Here is an 18,292-nt window from a genome sequence, read left to right as displayed (position 1 = left end):
ACAAAAATACTCCCCAATCTTTAGGTCCTAATGCTGCTTGCTGACTCAATCTCAAACACTGATTTCATCATGTTAAGCTAAAGAATTAATGTATATTTATATCAGCTGATTGATTCCTGTGCATAAAATGTGTCCTTTTGCAGAACGTGTCCAATGGTTTGCAAATTTGAGAAAGACTCTTTAGAACACAACTCTTGTGTAATTGCAGCATGTAAGACATTAGTCTTGGCACATTCCAGATATTTCAGAAGAAAAGAAGGAATTCATTTTATGTTCACCTAGTTACACAGATGTCTGATTTTAGACATAAACTTCCAGAAGCTTTACCCGGTTGTACTCATGCTTCAAGGAAGTTGCAAGATCTCCAGCCCTGCCCCCACAGTGCCACGTCTGCTTAGCTGGGCAATTGAAGTATGGGGGAGCACCACTGTCGTAAAAACAGCCCTGTCTTTACCAGAAGCAACAGAATTAACACATATATCCACTAAAGAAGCACAGAGCAAGACATCTGATAGATGAGTAACCACTGTACATTACATTACATACATTATAAATCATTGTTTATGTGCCTGACACAAACTGTCTTCAAACCAGAGTAAGTCCATCGGTCTCTTAAATCTCAAATTCCTCCTCTGTTGCAGCCCTTTGCAAATTGTTCAGACATGCCAACTCATTGGATGTTTTCAGTGACTTGCTGAGGAAGGCATCCAGATAGTTCTACAAAGATTTGAGGTGTAAGTCCCATAATCCTAGCTTAATTTCATTTAAAATGTTATATGGCTTACATTTTGGTGAGACCACCTAGCAATTTCTACTTTCAAAGGCTTGACACAAATGCAGGCTTTGCAGCTCCTCCCCGCCCCACAGGGGTTGTTTGTTATTCTAAAAAGCCCCAGGGGTCACAGTTTACACTGAAATTCTTCAACATGTGCAGACGAAGGGCAACTTCTGGGTCAAGCAAGTCTGGTCGAATCTCCTCTTTCACATGAGCCCCATTGCAAATAGCAATTCATTCTTTGTATGCCTTGGGGGGGACACAGGCCTGGAACAGCCACACAGCCATAAAACATGCGATGAAAAGGGATGGACAGTATTCAAAAAGATTGTATATTTCTTCAAAAAGGATTAGATTAATTTTCAAACATTACATCATTTGGGATAATGTCTTGCTTCATAATTAATGTCAGTCAGCAGACTTATGATTGCGATGCTACATTGTGTGCTTTAAAGAAAAGGCTGCTATCACATCAATAATAGTGCACGCCTTGTTTCTCTGTTTAAAATGTATAGGCACACCACTGGATGATGCAATATTTCACATGGTCACATTTTAAAGATGTTCAATATATTTCTCCAACAGAACCTGACATGAGAGCTGAAATAACATCAGTAGCCTCAGTTATCTCTGTCTTTAATAATAAAAAAAAAAAAGATATCTATTAATAGTGGTTTGGTTTGCAGGTTTCTTCAGTAAAGGAGTCAATTTAGAGTCTATTCATTTGGATCCAAATGATACATTACGGTATATATATGACAGAATAACAACATTTTATAAACAGGATCATCAATATTTTAACAGTAGGCTATTAACTTGGTGTCTATCAAGTTATAAATGATACATTTTGCTAGAGATTGAAAGAAACCAAGTTGAATTCTAGCTCATATAGTCGCACTGAAAGAAGGTTGCTACTGTAGAAGAAGACAGACCTATGGGGGTGTTGAACAAACAGGGGTCGACTCACTCTCCTGTCCTGTCATCTGTGCTAGCTCTCAAAACAAAATGATTGAATTTTAGCATCCTGTTGTTTACGAGCGAGAGTGAGAGAGAGAGAGAGGTTTCTAAACACCTCTCTTTCTTCTAATCACTTCCAGATGTACAGGTGTCAGGTTTCCACATGAGCTGCATTACTGTGATTCTAAAAAAGTTTTTCAAACATTTTCTTTAGAGAATAACTTTCATAGATTATATATGTTAGTTGGGTTATGTAAGGTTATGTCAGCATCAGTGATGGCCACGACTACCCACTGAGGAAATGTTGGACACAAACACTCTACTGAAGGAAGTGGAGTACAGCCAAGGAGGACCATGACGCAAGACCTGAGAAGTGTTTCAGCGCTGCTGTGTGATGTAACTTTCTCAAGTTTTGTGTCTATGAGCAAAGCAAGCAGCTGGAACGTATACAATTTTCAACCTGTCAATGAATTTAAACCAGGCTCAAGTCAGCTGTGAAATAGTGGAAATCCAGACATCTAGAATGCAATGTCTATGTTTTTATATGAACTAGAAAGTTAAGAACTTGCTCTGTCAATGCAACAGACTGATGTTGTCTTCATAATGATAGCAATGGACTGTAAACATTAACTGTTTAGTATCTCCATTTAACTGCTGCTTTTGTTATTTAATACACACCTCTACTCCTAAAACAGTTCATTACTCCTGAAGAGACAATACTGTAAGACTGAAATTGCAAATGAAGTTTATCATAATACAACGGTGTGTATCCCGTTACTAAGCAACACTCAGGTCATTCACTCTGATGGTTTTAACCCTGACTCAACATGCCCCCTGGTGGAAAACGTTTAAAGGCTTCCTTCAAGCCCATCAAACTTTCCTTAAAAGTAATTATAAGTTTTAATTAAGGTTATATCCAAGTCATTTTCCTTCCTATTTACCCAAGAGATGTTTTTAAAATTGACTTAAGGCATTTTTTTCTCCTTCTTATATGTGCATGAGTAAAAGTTTTTTAAAAAAACAACAACAGAATTTTAAACAGGAACCATGGACATGCACCAAACCCTGATACCTTTTGGAGAGGCCTTAGATCTTATATTGAATGTGTCTACATGTCTGTTGAATATCATGTTTGATTGTTTTCTCTGACACTATATTGTGTCTGCTTCTGCAGTGCATTGTGCAATGAGAGCCACTAGATGGGGTGAAAAGCAACCAAATAACATAAACTCAGTTTGCCATAGAACATTTATCAAGACTGTGCATCAAAAATATCCAGATAGCATTGATTTGTGTTTATATTTTCAGTGTGGCAAAATGAAAGAAAACTGAAATATAAATTAATCTCATCTACATCTTCGCATGTATTCTACTTGTGGGTCAGTCATCACCTTTATGGGTTGAACTGTCTATGATCAAAGTAACAGATCTCCAACTTCTACAGGCAACTTAATGTATTACATGAACTCAATGCTGTTTCAATCCCTTCAGCTTGTTACAGGCTTCTGACGTTTTCTCACTCCACTGTGAAATTCCACCAGGCCTTCAAAGACATCAGAGGTTGTTGAATTGGCATTTAGACAATACATGCAGTTTAATGTCTACATTCATTTCCTCCCATTTCATCTCTTCTCTCCCTCCACCATTTGTGTGCTGTGCCCTGTCAGACAGCACTACTCACAAACTGTTTCTCTGACCCTACTGCATTTTGCAGCCCCCCCCTGCAAAGGAGACCCCTACCAGCTGTCCCACCCCTTCTGCCTGTGGATGCTGGTTGGCATTTAAAAGTGGATGGAGTTCATAACAAAGTGAAGCAGCTGGAGCTGCTGACTAATGTCAACCTGTGGAGAGAGGAGCAGGGAAGCCCAGGTCAGCCACATCAAACAGGAATATGCCACAGGAAATCACCCTGGGCGGAACATTTCCCCTGGCTTCCCCACCTGTAGATGCTCATGGAGAGACAATGTCAAGGTGTGTGTGTGTGTGTGTGCTGTGTGTTTCCATGAGTAGCTGCATGGGTGTTCATCGAATTCTAATTGCTAGATCGTTAAAGTGCTGTTTTAGCTGTAACAATTTTATGCATCACATCTCGGGAAAGACACACATGCATGCACACAAACAAACACTCTTTATTTAGAATAGAACTTATCAAGGGAATGTTCATAGTTCAGGGAACCAATTACATGCAACTGATCTGAAAATGGCTGACACTTCAAAGACTGTATCTGTTTGTGATGAGTCATTTCACACTCCGGAGACCTGCTGACCACCTGTCACTGTCCAGGATGATCATCGCCATGTTCTCTAATACAATAAATACTAATTTGTCTGTGTAGCTTTGGTGCAGATATAAACAATACAACAGCAATTTTGATATGTATCATACATGACACAACATAACCAAATGACAGTAGTATATCAGGGATCAGTTAAATATGACTTTTTTTTTTACCTTGTACTGTATGTAATACATTTCAATTGGCAGAAAAACAGTGTACTATTAATTAATCTGTGTCTCATCTTTTAGATAATTATCTAGAATCACATGGTCCCCAATCCCCTTGAAAATCCGCAATTCTTATTTTAAGCCCCTTTTGGAAAGCGAAGCATTGTCTTGATATTCAATGTGACCATATAAATGTAATCTATGCAGACAGTACAATGTGTTTATTGACGTTTTCAGCATATATTTAGGTTAAAATAGGTTTTCTCATCAGAATTGATTCAAGTAACAAAAAACAAATGATATTTGTGTGATGCAATTTTTTTGTCTGAATAATTTTCAGAATATGATTTCCCAATACAAAAGATCACTATTTAACATCAACCACCACTGTAGCACAATTAGTGGCTCTTCTACAGCCAACACGACAAATTAGGTTGAGCATTAAATGTATCACAGTGTGTGTCAGTGGATCGATTACAAGGCACTGCTGATATTACATACTATACGATTATGACTGCACATGGTGTTCTTGTGACAAGAATCAATAAATCACTTTCGTTTAATGAGTCATCTGGTAGCTATGTGTCAGTTTGTAAGAAGGTGCAAGTCTGAACGTGGAAATTACTGAATGGGAGGGGCCATGGCATCTTTAATGCTTTTATTGTTTAATTTGTTTATTTGCCATATGAATAATGGGACTTGCAATGGTGCAACGTTCCACAGTCATATTGAAAGTAGACCATGTCACTTGTATGTGGACATCTATCAGAGAAACTAAGGTTATAAAAAATGCAATGCAAATGAGTTATCAGACAAGATAATAAAAAAATGGAGAAACAGGAGCTAAGTTGTGTGTTGAATAACCAAACACTCCTCTTAACAGACATGGCTTGCATGACCTTTAGACTTTGTGATGTGTTTATGATCAAAATTGGTTTTGTTCATATCTCTCAGTATCAGCAAAATGTAGTATGCTGTTAAGATAAAAACAGATTGACAAAATGCCTTTTGGTTTAAAAGACAAAAGAATGCCTTTTGGTTTAAAAGACAAAAGCACGTTGTTGCGTTCATGTTACATTGGGATTTCTGTTGTCCTAATGTTGGTAGTTTATTACCCTACCATTTCGATTCGATTTCTCTCAAAAAGTATGATAGTGCTAAGCAATTATGACACATGTAATACCTCTTAAACATCATCCAATTTATCCACATTTTGGTCATATCGGTAGCCTAACTCAAAATGACGTGAACGGTTTTAGAGGTGCAACAACGGCACAGCAAACCAGGCAAACGGTTCTTTTCCATGTGACTTGAACGCGCGAACCAGGAGTAAAGTCAGCTTGGTGACGCTCTCTCACTGTACAGGAGGGCTGGAGATAAAACAGACCGACACACACTCCTCCCTCTATTCAGTACATTGAATTACTCTGCGGGCGAATGTGCCGCTGCTCACAAAAAGACGAGAGGGCATACATTACTTGCTGAAGGGACCACAAAAAAAACACCGAAGACGGAGCTATTGAAAATGTGAGATGGGAGTTATGTTAGCTAGACCGAAGCCTCAGTAACCGTCCGGACTGACCCGGCTCTTTTCTCCTTTGTTATCGGTGTAAAACTTCGGCTCAGTCAGCATTTACGGGCCACCCACCCCTCACACGTTACCTTTGACACAGGCTATCCCCATTTGACTTTCGGGGGACAATTTGCCGTGGAGAGAAAAGAGACAACCCGCAAATTTACGTTGTAACCGCAAAGCTAATCTCACATCAAAGAAAAGTGGAAACAGCCCTCAGACAGGTGAGTTTGCAAAGGTTTTTCAGAGGTGTTTTCGAGTTTACCTGTGTGTTAGGCTACTTCAAATGAAAACGTGTAGACAGCTATTAATTCTTTCATAAGCTTACACTTATGCATTTCCATTACTTAATACTTCTTTTCCACATGTTTAAAAGTGAATGTCGTTTATGAGTCGTTTTCTTCAACCTTGGTAACACCAGCTAACGTGTTTCTACCCATCACAAGCTTTAAGCCCTGTAACTTGTTATCCGGCTGCTCACTGGTGGTCTCTGCACCCCAACACATAAGACACGCCCATAATGTGTATCCACCGAAAGCTAGGGCTTCCCTTTAGGGGCAAACATGGATTGAGTCACACAAGTTAGTTGCCCTTTCTCATTCAGTAAATGTCTATCCAAAATATTATGTATGCAGGAAACGAAAGAGGGCTATTAATGGCTTCTCCGCCCATATGAAGGCATTATGTTTACTCATGCAAAGCCACTTGCATAATTCATGACACCATTATTTTTCCTTAGAAGATGAGGGTTGTCATTTGGATCTTTCTAGTATGTTTCAAAGAAAGGCTTAATACTGTTTTTGTATGGGTTATGTAGAACTTCAATAACAGAACTTTCACTAAAAATGGAGGAAGTTCATCTTAAAACTTTTGCTATTGAAGAAGATCCATTTGGTACTTTGTTTGTAACTGTTAGATCCTTCTGGGCTGTGTTAACACTTCTCCATCTGTCACTACTACACCTCCAGCTAAAACAGCTGACACTTATTTGTTTATGCTAAGACTTTCAGTTGACATATGACATTTATTAACATCCTCTAGGCATGTAGATAACTATTTTTTCAAGGGATTAGAACCTGTTTGGTCATGCTGTCAATAGACGGGTGACTCAGCAGGAGTTAAGACCCTAACAATGACTATGCAAGGCTTTTCCTTTTTTATCCCTTCTTTCCAAGATCCATACGTTGACTGAAGGGCCTTGGAGTGGAGTGTGCTGAACACTGTGTTTCTTAACTTCTTTTTGGCTTGTACAGCACAGTATTGAAGCTTCTGCATAGTAAAGTGGGGCTCCTGTCCCAGGGGCGACCAGCACTATGAAAATGTTTTCAGGTCATGACATAGAAACATATATTGTATTCAATGTGGGATAATAAATATTTATCTTTACATTCATATAGTTCAAGTTTTAGCTGTGGTGCTTTTAGAAACTGTCACAACTGATGACAGAGGTTAGCTGGAAAAAAAAAAGACATAACACATAGTTTTCAAATTTGTTTGAATTGGAGTGGAAGATGGGTGAGCATGCCTGGCTTCTCAACCTGGCTCAGCCTTGGTTGAGAAGTTTTGTAAAGATCAGCCTTGTTTAAGAAATATTAGTTTAGGAGAAAGGCCCAAATAGAGGATGGCAGGAGATATAATAGGTCGGAACAGAGAGGAATGTGGTATGCTGTGTACACAGCAGTAATCCACTTACTGGTTACCAACTGTTTTACACGCACAGTTCTGCCGATACTTTATTAAGCTCTTAACCATTTCTTCTTTATATAGAATTAAAGATTCATGCATAGTGCTGCTGCTGAGACATGTAAAGTTGCTCTATGTAGACAATGGTTGACCCTTTTGTCCATTTGATTCTGTCTTTTACCTATTCCACTTTGGCTTGCTTATGTAACTGTCAGTGTGATATATTTACTCTATCTTGAAAAAGCTGCTTCTTCAACAGACACATGCCCAGCTCTCATCTTACAATAGATGCAATATCATCTTGATGAGTATATTTGCTATTTGTGTTATTATATGCTGCCCGAAAGCAGTGAGGTGTCTTTGTGTGTCTCTCTCTCTCACTTATTGAATCACATTTACTATATATATGTAGCACCTACATGAGAACAGTTTGATTTCTGTGTAGTTCCACTCTCGGAAGCAAGAGTAAAGTTATTGCAAAAGTAAAGGGAAACTATATTGGAATTTAAGATTTAAGGAAACCAGAAAGAAAGTCATTGGTATCTGTATGCTGTAACAGCGTTGATTCAGCAGAAAACTTTAATTTCCACAATACTTGATGTTAAGCTGCTACTTTACTGCAACCATTGTGTTGCTAATGCAGTTCTTGTTGTCTTTGAACAGGGTTAATAGAGCTGGGAGTCAAACATTCTGTGTTTGGTGATGAGGCATACCAATGCTGAAGGTGTCATGGAAATGTAGGGGAATAGATGCTTGGTTTATCAAAACAGATGTTGAAGCCCACAATCACTTACATGCAGTCAAATAGCATAAGGGAGGCTTGCTTCGCCATATCTAAGAGAACTATCTTAGAATACAGACAGAATTATAGGTTGAAATGTGGTGACTTTTGTTGTTTATAAGTGACAAGTAGGCTCTTTTCTGCATGTAATATCCCACCCATAGTCAGTCTTTCAGTCCACAGCTTCAGTCTATCAAAGAATATAATGGGCTGGGGGGCTAAGCTTTTCATTCATTCATTCATTCATTCCAATTCTTATCACTTTGAATCTAACCCTCATAGAAACACCAGAGGCTTTGGTTTGCTGTCTTCACTGGTTTGCAACTTGAGCTCTCTTCAAAGTCCTGCTCACAGACAAAGTGGGTGGTGCACAGTTATGTTGTCAAAGCTAAGGGTCCCGTTTGAAAAAAACAGAAAAATACCTTCCTGACTGAAAAACAAGTCTGCTTATTTTTCTTTCATTCTTGTGAATATTCCCACCATGTGAGACCCAAAACAACAGAGTTCAAATGTTGACTTCTGTAGCTGAGAAAGTGAGAAAATTAGATTGGAAATGTAGTTCTTTCATACCTTCAGAGCCTTGGATGCATCAAGGCTTTACGTGAGAGTGTTTAATCCTCTCAACAGGGTAAGAAGTCTTGTTTTTCAGGTTATTTCATGATCTGATTTTATTCCAGATATATACTGTATTAGTATCAACCATTTTTTATACCTGGGAGAGTAGTGTTGTTACTATATATCATCATCCCTGGTTTACCCTGGTGGCACCTGCGCGTCTGGCCCTGCCTTCTTGGCTCAGACAGCAGTCGTAGAGAGGACGGATCTCTGTGTGATGTCAACATACAGATGGTGGTGAAGAGCCCTCATGTAGACACACAGATGGTACCTGGATAAAACATACTAGTCCACCCACTTTCTTTTGAGGCCATGAAAAACGGTCAAATTGAGGCCAGAGTGAACTAAGCCAATAGAGTTGTCCATTTACCCACACAGTACAACAATGGTTTCCACAATGTCTCTGCATGCCATGGCTGGTTTTGTCAGCTGTTTGCTTTCGTGGTCACAGTATCAGCACTACAGTATCACACATGGTGAGAGACCAAACCGAGAGAACTTTCACTCAACCCTAACAGGCAAACAGGCTTGGGGGGCTTCTGACCATAGACTGTAGAATAGACGTAGTCACCTTGATGTCAACCATTGGTTTGTTCCACTGTTTTGAGTGTTTAGATTTTATTAATTGGTAAATTAGCTGTAGAGACCACCATCATTTTTTTCCCCCCAGCTTTAAAAAATATACAAATGCAAGGCTGAAATGCCTCCGATACTCCTGCGATGGTGCATCAGGTATTGGTGAGTACATCAGTCAACGTGCTAATGCTGAATCTATTAGCCCAGGAAAAAATCAACCTGTTATTCAATACTTCTTCCCTGCTCCAAAAACTAGACTACACAGCAAATTGTGAAGCGTTGCCACCATTGATGTATTATGGCTTCCACCTGCTGTTTTAGAGCATCAAAGAACAGCTTGTTTCCAGTCACTGGTCACGTGAATACAGAAAACAACAATGAAGAGCAGGCAGAGAATGTATCATTAGTCAGAGCAGAGCTGAATGAAGCAGTTTCACGTTAAAAATACTTGTTTCTATGACACTCTGTTGAACAGCACGGCTGGAGGGGCTGAAAGACTAGCTGGCGTTAAATTTAGCTCAGCTTGTTCGTAGATGCTCTGCTTGTTTTATGGTTAGGAATCATTTATCATTCACTGTTCCTGATGTTTAATGGAAGCCTAATTATCCGCAGAGATCTTTTCCTCTTCAAAACAAAACAACAGGCCATTTGGGTATTGTGTATGTTTAGAAAGGGTTGAACCAAAGCCAAACAATGAAATAAAGGATATCACATCCATAGTTGTTTACAGTATTTATTTTTCATGTCTTGCAGAAGTATCGGATCGGTATTTGGTATCGGCTGCTTCGCAAATTCAGGTATCTGAATTAGCATCTGAAAGGAAAAATTGGTATTGAAACATCTCCTCCCCAAAGTAGCTGTCTCGGGCACTGCAGTTTTTGGCACTTCTGCGCTGGCTTCATTTTTTCAGCTGCAGAGGTTTCTGCTTGTTTCACAACTAAACCTTTCTGCCATTGCTTTATGTTTCCTTAAGCCTCACAGCGGACAGCAGGGGACATTGGGTCATAGCAGATGGATTTAGGAAGCATTGCCCCAGGTGGAATTACGGGACAAAAGGTTCACAGTGAAGTGCTGAAAGTATTTTCAGCTCTTCTGATAACTATTACTAATTCTACAACTGATTACACATCTCTACTGGAGAAAGTAAGAAATTATCAACGATGGATTGCAACTGTGATTTTGACTGGTGTTTGGCTTTCTGTTGGCAGGCATTTTATGGCAAAAGCATCCATAAAGCTATGGCTTTAGTGGAATGAAATATTGTAGGTTCAACAAGATGTGGGATGTGTAAAACAAGAATTGGAACCTTGTTTGAATAGCATTTAAAGAAGGCTGGAGGGCCCTAACGTTTTCTTGTAATGGTCTGTGTATCTGTTGCCTGTACTCTCTTTCACATAAACACATGATTTTTATGTTATATAATATTAATTATCCACAGCCTTCTATGAAAGTATCCAAAATATATGCCTATATTTTTCTTTTTCATTACCAACTTCATGGTCCACCCTATGAACAAGTTGGTTGATTAACAATGTTATGCTTGGATAGCTGGAGCAGGCTGTTAAATGAAAGCTTCTGATATGCAAGGTGAGCAGGGCATGGCAGCTTAAAGCTTAGTTCTCTTTTGTTATGAAAGCTTTAATAACCAGTGTAAAGGAACATCAAATCCGGACATAAATCTCTGTTCATATAAGGCTTGAAAATAGGATCCAGATGCCCTTACACCTACGGCTTGTTATAACACCAATGCACTCGAGTTGGGTTGACAGTAGAGACCAAGTGCTCATCTTCTTACCTCCTGCACAACATTTTTTATCCCTTTGCTCTTTTGCAAAGTTCCACTATGCAGTGACAAAACCTGCATTACTCTGTCTGTGATTGGTTAGTAGTCATTGCTGTCATTGGTTGGGGCTGGTTAGGTCTTGGCATGAGGAGTGACATTTGTTAGGGTCAGAATTTCAGGGTATAAAGCCAATCAGAGGCAGAATAGAGCATGTCATGCCTTAACAATACTAGAGAAAACTAACTCCCGAACATACCTACAGTGTGTCTTTATGACTCTGGTTTTCGTCACTTTTGGTTGCTTTATACAGGTTAGCATAGCATAGCCTGCTTTTGTAGAGTAGGCTTTGTTTCTTATACTGTTACATTAGCATGTTTAGCCTTTCTAATGCCATGACTCTTTGAATGGAAATGTCTGTACATATGCTGGTTGGTATGTTCATCCAGTATGGTAAACCATACTATGTAGAGGATGAATGCTATTGACTCAGTTGATCCAGTGACTTTTCTTTTAATGCACAAGCAGTGAATATTTCACATCTGTGGTTGTAGTGTAAAGTCCAAAGATTGAATGGATTGCCTGGACAATTTGAACATATATTTATGGTATCATTAAGGCTGTCATCAGGTCAGTGTCTGCTTGCCCAATACCACGTTTTGCAAAGTGAATCCATTTAGGTGTAATGTTTGGATTCTTCTCACCTTGAGAACATGTGTCAGCATCGTGGACAAGGACATTCAGCTCAGGGGAATCCACCTCCTGTCATAAGGGCTCCTTTCACTTTCACTCAGGACTTCTGAAATCACAGGCTATACTTTAGTTGATGAAGAAGCACAGTGCAATTACACACTAAATAGACGATAGTGTCATTCAGTCTTAGAGGTGATAATTATTCAAACCCACACACCATCAGCTGCCTAAACAGGGGCATTGTGGATCAGAGGTTGGCAATGCCACCTCACTGCTGGAAGCCGCTGTGTTCAAACCCCTCAAAGTTCACTGGGTCGTTGTGTTTTCGTTACTGTTTTGGATCCAAATATGTGTCCGGGTGGGCCGCTTACCTCAAAATCCCACATACATAAATGTTATTGATTAGGAGTTATCCAGCCTTTGGTATCGATACCTTGTACTGTATATGAAACCTAAAAGATGTCGCTGAAACTGAGGATTCCTTGTCAGTGTACATTGGTTGATAGCTCATGCTAGATGCACTGCATTTACAGTACTTAAATTAATAATGACCAACCTCTCCATCCACGAGGCTCCTCAGAGCTCCTAATATGGCTTTATTGTTCACTTTATCCTCATTGCTTGGGTAAGCAATGACCCTGCAGCATCAAGCCAGCTTACTTCACTATCAAAACAACACAATGTCCTACAGTCCACAAAGAAGGCTTCATACTGTAAAGTTAAGCCCACTTTCATATGTGGAGGCCTGAGTAGTTTAACCACCAGATGACAAATGAGAGCAACATCTCCACATATCACTTGACCTACTTACACCTCTGTCCATTCCTCTGTACCGAAATGAGTGGGTAGATTTTCTTCTCTTCCCAGCAATGTATCCGTTTTGTCGTGCTCTAATAATGGAAATGATTGACAGTTATGGCTCTTCCTCTTCCTGTTGTCAATTATCAAAATCGAAGATACTGATGGAGTGTGATTAGATACATTTTTCATCGGATTATTGCTGACCCATTTTTTTTAATTGATGAGCTGTCAGTTTGATAAGCAAAATGTCAGATTGTTCAGTTGTCCTTGGCTTACCCCTCCCACCGGCTTTACTCATTCTGCTCCCATTAATTGCTGTTTGCCTTTTTTCTAGAGTCATTTCTTGCTGCTGGTCAGTTTGATAGGTATCACAAATTCTTCTATTTCAACCAGCTTTGAGCTCCAGTTCTACCTTGTGTGGCACAGCTACGGAGTGTGTCTTTTAAACCGTCTTTTTGATGTATGACTTTAATATTGTCAGCTGCTCTGAGGACTGCTTGGCTTGCTTGGCTCAAAGGACACATCCATCACTCACTAACAATGAGCAGTTTGTGTCCCTTGTGTTATATGGTTAATATTTATATTAAAACATTGTTGTTCGAAAGCCAGAGAACACATTTAAGATTATTGGCACCGGCCTAAATGGATTGGTTTCATAATAAATCATCCCAAAATGAAAATCATGACCAGTCCAGTATCATGTGCTTGGATGACTTGAACACCAAAGAGTCCATATTATGTAAGTGTTTTGCAATACCCATCTATCATCATTTGTCAGGCCAGAATGTTCTGGCACCACTGCTTCTGAACAAGTAGCCTGTATGTTGAAAAGCGGATTCTTTTTTTAATCATAAAATCATAAGCTTAAGAGAGCAAGAGAACTTGAATATCGACTAATTTTACTTGAATATTCATTGAGCCCCAGGTATTGTGTGCTTAGAATTCAAAATGCATTTATTCTCACGGATGTGTTGGGATAACCTGGCTGACTTCAAAGGACTAACGCATGCAAAGACCAACTCTCCTCCCATTGCCTCGTGTCTTGTTTTAGAAGATGCACTTAACATTATGAGTAAAGCCACCTGCTCTACCAGCTTACCTGCTACACCTGCATGAGAGGAATTAACAATGACAATCTGCCAATACTGACTCTAATCCAACATATATTTGTTTTTTGCATAAAAGGAAATGTAGTAAATGTAGTTAAGACAAATGACACTGATAAATAAAAAAAACGAACAGCTGTAAACCCATGTATATATGTGACATGATTGCTGTCATTTTTGTCTTGCCTGGCTGAGGTTAACACCTTTTGTAAAACTGCACAATACATACAGAGAATGAGTGTCAAAAGGAACACTGGTTTTCAAAGTGAAACTTCTTTGTTTAGCGTAGCTTAGATGGTTGTTACATTCTCCCTTTAGCAATGCACTGTTGGTGTTTGCTATTGTCATGTGAGAAAACCCCAGAAATTAATTCTTCTTTGCTGCTAAAACAGTAGTAACCGGTGGTAAGTAGAATACATTCATGGTGGCACCACTGTGCTGTGTAGGATAATTTTTTTGATATGCGAAGAATAATGTCTTTGGAATCGATTGAGGTTTATTGTACTCTGCACAACAAATATTGTTCCAATTGGTGCAAAGACAGGTTAATACTTACAACAGATGCCTTGGTAAAGTGGACACATAACTTAAAAACACACCCTGCTAAAACAGAAAACTTGAAGCATGCTTTGAGTTACTTTGTTCAGTTTAATTCTCCCTCAGTAGACATGAGACTGAAAGCCTCTGGAAGGTGAAGTATTCATCACTATCACAAGTTGCCTTCCTTCTGCATTATCTGTCAGTGACTGGCAGAGCTGATTGTACAAATGCTGAGTTGTTTGTGGTTGAACCTACTGTCAGACTTGGAATAAAACTGAAATGTGGGCAATAGGCTGTGGCCATTAATTGTTTGGCTTCCACCACACTGACTCATGGGAGTGGTTTGGTTAGAATAATTTTGAGTTATGTCCAGCTAATATTTATTGCATTTTAGATTAGATGGAAGCATGCCATTGTCACTTCACTTCGAACATTAATTGCAGGACTAAAAAAATGCTGTAGGTAGGATGCACGATATTATCAGCACGTTATCGGTATCGGCCGATATTGGCTTAAAAATGAACGGATATCGGCCAACACGCCGATATCCGCCGATATAATTAACCGATAAAATAATGGTCTGCTGCATACTTGATTAATTGCCCAACCTCGGCACAATGTCCCCGGCGCGAAATAGACCTGTGCGGCGCAGCGTGATGACGTCACGTGTGTCTACCTGCTGCATGAGAGAGTTAGAAGCCAAAATGTCCGTGGTGTGGAAGTTTCCGAAATAGATAGCAAACTTCTATTTGCAATGACTGCTCAGCTTCGGTGATGCGAGGAGGAGCCAAGGCAAAGTCTTTCAACACAACAAACTTGATTAACCATCTCAAGACCCGTCACCCCGACTGTTGTAACAAATTTGATAAGAGTATCACCATTATACTGTACGCTAATTCCAATACAGAAGAGAGTTGATGATCTCTGCAATTAGGTGTGCGGTAAAAAAATATCGGTATCGGTAATCGGCTAAATGAGTTGTAAAATATCGGCATATCGGATATCCGCAAAAAAAAACAATGTCGTGCATCCCTATAGGTAACCCTCCAGCGTAATTTCTGGATGCTGTCCTTGGAAGTCTTTTTTATTTATGTGTTGCTGACTTGACCTGTGCAAAACTGATGAAAAAGGGATGATACCTAGACCATGAATATGATCATATTTTGAGATACAGGGCCAATGACCAAGCTGTCTTATTTGACAATTTGGGATTGAAAACATGTTGCAATACTTAAGTACCATCAAAAGTATGTTGTACGGAGATTGCAACCTCTCACAGAGATCTATATAGTCTTTTCTCTTGGATATTGTTGTTGTTGCTGTGGCTTATTTGGTGTTTGTATAGAGTTCATTATAGTGCTCATCAGCTCCATGGTAATTTAAAGACTGTTAACAGGGTGGAAGCAAAGCTGTTACCTTAGTTTTAGTGATACACTATCACCGTAAATGTGAGGTAAATTAGTAGCTATTTCCCAGTCTGTTCTTTTGGATGCAGTTGACTGTATGCATTATTGTTTATCCTTCATGATATAAGATGTAGGTGTTTGGCTGAGACTCTTACAAGGTTTCGATAATAGTATTATTACATTCCAAAGGTAATATTGAGACAATATTAAATTATGATGCAGCATGTCCTGCAGTCTAATTAAGTTTGAGACATATAGACCTATTGTTTTCCTTTATCCACAGCTCTACCCTATAAAAAGACATAATTTAACAGAATCCCTTAGTGACAACAGTTTCCCCTTACTTCACCTGAGCACCTACACAATATGATTATGTCGGGCCAGTAAGAACACGTCTACAGGTTTTTGTTGTCTCAGCAAACTTACCTGGCTTTGTCTCAGGGAAAGAGGAATTAAAGAAAGCAGTGAGAAGCTTAGTCTGCATTAATGTGCGTTTCTGTGTTTATTATCTGAGCTTACCGCTTTTACATAGCTAATGAGCTCTTCTTATTTTCAAACATCATTGATCCTCGCACCGTAAATACATCTAATATCAGAACAGTACTCACATTGTCTTAAAAAATCAATTGTGGAAATAAGTTGGAAAAGGTAGTAGTAACAGAACCTTACAACCTCTATAAGAAATAGATGCAAGCTTGTTGTATGGGATATATTGAACAGGTAGTGTCATTTTGTCACATTACAGCAGTGTGTTGAAAGACTTTACAGTGGTTAAATAGGATCATGTGTGTCTGTTTTGTGAACTATTCCTTTAAGGAGCTTTTCCTTCTCATTATTGGGTTTGCCTTGGATCTCACACTCGTCTGTAGCTTGGCCTCTCACTCCGTTTCTTAGTCAGAAGAAGACATTGCTTTCTGCTGGGAAACTGCTGAAGCATTTCCTCGCCTGCAGACTGTTTTCCCTTGCTGTACCCTCGATTGAAGGAAATGAGGCAGCAGAAAAGGAGACGACAACAGCCGTTCAGGGGTTTTCATACTCTCTTGTTCATGCATGTACAGACAACTTGTTTCCCGAATCCCCCCCCCCCCCCCCCCCCCCCCCGGGGATTAATAAAGTATTTCTGATTCTGAATACGGCACGTAAATATTAAGAGAGTTGCTTCTGACAGTCTTTTATTTTTTCACTTGTGGAACATAATTTTTTTGACATGGTCTAAACTGTTAATTTAAAGGCATGGCAAAGTGATTAATTTGAATTTTTGTTGTGAAACTAAGCTTGGTATGTTATTCTTTTTTGCCCAATCATTTCAGCTTTCTTGGCTCAGTTGTTGTGTCTGTGATACAGTGAATCACTGTGACCGTACAGCCCACACGGTGGTCACATTTCTGCAGCAGTGTGATCTGAGGTGTCACGTCCATGTTGGCAAAATATGACGGTGCAAGCACAGAGAGTCTTGGATGAATATAATTTCTTTCTGAGATACAAGTGCAGCACATTGCTACTCCTGCTGTATTCAATTGAGCTTTGCAGATTCATCACAGTTTATTAAAGAATTAATTGTCTCCACTGGGTCCTTTTTAGCTGATGAGTTTCTGCTACGACATCATGGTGATAAAGGGATTAATTGCGGTGGTTTTCTTTCTTTCTTTATACAGCTTGGAGCAGGGTCAGGGCCTGTTAACTACCAAGTAAAAAATGGATGAGCCCCCAAATTCAAGGTGACAAATCTGTGCCGTCAGTGCTACTCTGCCTAATTATGATAATATCCCACATCAAATAGTTTGAATGAAAGATCTGTTTGATGTTCGGCTCAATTGAAGTAGCAGTGATGTGTGTGTGATATTGTGGCTTTGAGGATATAAGTGGCTGCCACACTGGCGTGTATAGAAGCTTTGGAGGTAAACATGTTTCAACATAAACCGCATGAACCACTTTGCTGTGACAACATGACGGGAGACATTGCTGTGGATACAGATTTGAACATTATAATTTATCAACAAGTGACAACATGACAAGACATGTGCTGAAGTCAGTTGTTACTTTGCCTTGGTGAACACCAATTGGGTTTTCTCAGTCAGCTGCAAGACTGTTTTTCTGTCTTAAAGGCCTGGTGGACATGCCCAGACACACATCCATGTTTGTCTTTTGTTCAGTATGTTAGGAGTCAATAATCTTTGTCAGGCATCATAGCAGTTGGGCCCTGCCAATATTATTCTTTAATTATTGAATCCAGTCTCTCTTGAAAACATTATACAGGATAAAATGTTTATAAAAAACACATGAAACATATTTATTTGTTCATGGCATTATTCAATTTAGTGTTTTAAAGTATGTTAACTGCAGCCTTTACAATCAATCAGTGATTAATAATTTAGATGTTTTTCTATGGTTTGTTTCTGGAAAAAAAAAGATCATTATGACTTACTGAACACAAATGAGACTAGTCCTAGATCAAAGGCCAATTGTTACTTAAACCAGAAGAGGTGACGATTAAAAAAAATCAGCCACTAGACCCTTCAGATGTGCTTAGAGCGCTGCTGTTAAAGTGGCTGAAAAGCAA

The 18,292-nt window shown here is 39.2% G+C and overlaps 1 protein-coding gene across 3 annotated transcripts in view; it reads left to right on the top strand.

The window, feature by feature from the left end:
* The first annotated feature begins 5,600 nt into the window (after nt 1–5,600).
* Nucleotides 5,601–18,292, top strand: part of gdpd5b (glycerophosphodiester phosphodiesterase domain containing 5b) — a 42,385-nt gene continuing 29,693 nt past the window's right edge. For all 3 annotated transcript variants that reach the window (XR_011308588.1, XM_069668235.1, XM_069668234.1), the window contains exon 1: nt 5,601–5,975. The gene's annotated coding sequence lies outside the window, so the exon portion shown is untranslated. The remainder of the gene's footprint in view (nt 5,976–18,292) is intronic.

Source organism: Semicossyphus pulcher, unplaced genomic scaffold (assembly GCF_022749685.1).
Source record: "Semicossyphus pulcher isolate SPU_LCO1_2020_fin unplaced genomic scaffold, fSemPul1.0.p SCAF_19, whole genome shotgun sequence".
Classification (NCBI taxonomy): Eukaryota; Metazoa; Chordata; class Actinopteri; order Labriformes; family Labridae; genus Semicossyphus; species Semicossyphus pulcher.
This window is presented reverse-complemented; position numbering and strand designations above follow the sequence as displayed.